This window comes from Dipodomys spectabilis, unplaced genomic scaffold (genome assembly GCF_019054845.1).
Source record: "Dipodomys spectabilis isolate Male_0828 unplaced genomic scaffold, ASM1905484v1 ptg000250l, whole genome shotgun sequence".
Lineage (NCBI taxonomy): Eukaryota > Metazoa > Chordata > Mammalia > Rodentia > Heteromyidae > Dipodomys > Dipodomys spectabilis.
In genome coordinates, this window is record NW_024870927.1 from 2,780,625 (window position 1) to 2,782,852 (window position 2,228).

Genomic DNA, 2,228 nt, shown 5'->3' on the forward strand with positions numbered 1-2,228 from the left:
AGATCTGCATTTACAAGTTTCCCAGAATGTGCTAGAACATTTTTGGTCAGTTTTGTAGAACTTTCTTGGTCAGTTAAGATTCCACCTCAATCTCTCCAGTATTTTCCAAGCTGATCAAGTCACTTGCAGATAATAAAGAAGCTTTGTGGCCTAGGGGTCCAGGCCTTGGAATCAAAGATAAGACCAGGATGGCCAGGGGTCTTGTGTATGGTAGAGATGGCCAGGTGGCCTGAGTTTCTGACTTTCCTGTTCTCCATGAGGCCTGAGCAGGGTGGAGGGCAATGAGGAGGTGTCTTCTACAATAGCCACTGAAGTGAGGGAGGCAGAAGGTCAGCTGTTCCAGTGGGCAGATGTGGAGAGGATTCTAGAAGGGGATCAAGTCTGCTCCTTTCAGCAGGAGTATGTTATTTTTACAGAAAGCAACAGAGAAATTAATTTTCTTTTCTGACTACTGAAAAGTGGAAATATGCTCAAGTTTACCATTTAAAGGAACAATAGACATTTCAAATATCTCTGTCTAAACTTTGGTTTTCTTAAAAAAAAACACACAAAAAACAGTTCATCACAAAAAGAAATATAAGTTGAGGCTGTAGCCAGGTGGTTTTCTGTCCGTTGCAGTCTTTTGTGCAAAGTAAAGCGTATTGGAGCTCCAGTTTAACTGATGCTGTGGGGTTTACTGGCTCTGCATGCTGAGGTAGTGCTAGTCATGCATGCCCTTGCTGTCGAAGCCTGGGAGGGGCTGACCATACTTGTCCACGCACCAGCAGAAGCCCCGCTTTCTGCCTTTGGAGGGGTGACACTGCTTCTTATAAAGCCCTTTCTTGTCGCAATTCGGGATGTGCACACCCCTGGGACTCAGCACATTGAGGAACTTCAGGTGATTCAGGGTATCTTCCATCTCTCTAAGGCAGGGACCATATTCTGTCTCCCGTTTGGACTCTGAGGAGAAGTTCTGGGTGTCCGTGCTCTGGGACTCATAGTCGACTTTGTAGCGCTGGCAGTCCTTCGCGTGACCTTTCTTGATGGTGTCCAGCTTTGCATGAATGGAATGGAACTTGGAGTCAGGCACCCTATGTGTGCTCAGTGGGGCAGGTTCCCCCTGCCTTGGTCCTCCTCCAACTCACTAGCATTTCCTGAGGTGGAGGGCACCAGCAACAGGTAGGCGCTCAGGTGGCCGGGGACGTTGGAGTTGGCGCAGAACCCGGAGCCGTAGAGCAGCACCCGAATCGGCGCGGTTCAGCCGGTGGCAGCTGCAGCTGAGCCCACAGTTGCGGGGTTCGGTGTAGACACGGCATGGCTGGCCCTCGCGCAGTGCTCATGTCAGGCAGCAGCCACAGCCTGGCTCGTACACCAGCTTGGAGCACGCGGGCGTGGCAGGCGGAGGTGTGCACTGGGCCAAGGAGTTCGCATCACAGGGCTCTCAGCGCACTACGGGGCCGAGTTACCGGTGGCCCGCGGAGCAGGGCCAGGGCAGTGAGCAGAGCTGCCCAGAGCGTGGGGCGCACCTGATGCATGGCGCCCATCGCAGTGGCCAAATGGAGTAAGCGGTTATCGGGTCGAGGCACGTGGTGCGAGATTGCGGGATCTGGAGCACAACTACCGGTGCTCAGCATGCAGCTGCCCAGCTCGCACCTCAGTACCTATAAGTTCTAATGTCACCCTTATTCTGTCTTATAGTAGATTGACTGATTTTAATGTATTTAATCCATTTTGAGTTGATGTTAGTGCAAGCAGAGATCCACTTCTAGTTTTCTGTCTATGGATGTCCAGTTTTCCCAACACCAATAGTTGAAAAGGCTATGATGTGTGTATGTGGTGTGTGTGTGTGTGTGAGTGTGTGTGTGTGTGTGTGTGTGTGTGTGTGTGTGTGTGTGTGTGTGTGTGTGTGTTTGTAGGTCATGGGGCTTGAACTCTAGGCCATGGAGCTACCCCTCAGCATTTCATCTCCAGGCTAGTACTTGAACCAATATTCCACTTCCCATTTTTTGTGGTTTATTGGAGCTAAGAGTCTCATGGACTTCCCTGTCCCTGCTGGCTTTCAAAAACCATCCTCAGATCTCAGCCTCTGAGTAGCTAGAATTAAAGGCATGAGCCACAGGGACCCAGCAAGGCTATGTTTTTTTCACATTACATCATTCTCTCTTTTGTTGAATATCAGATGATTGTAAGTATGTAGTTTTATTTCTGAGTATTTTCATCTTTTTTAATATGTTTTTATTGTAAAAATA

The 2,228-nt window shown here is 49.3% G+C and overlaps 1 pseudogene; it reads right to left on the minus strand.

Annotated features, from left to right (window-relative positions):
• Positions 1–673: 673 nt before the first annotated feature.
• Positions 674–1,514, minus strand: LOC122124853 (annotated as a pseudogene).
• Between the last annotated feature and the right edge of the window lie 714 nt (positions 1,515–2,228).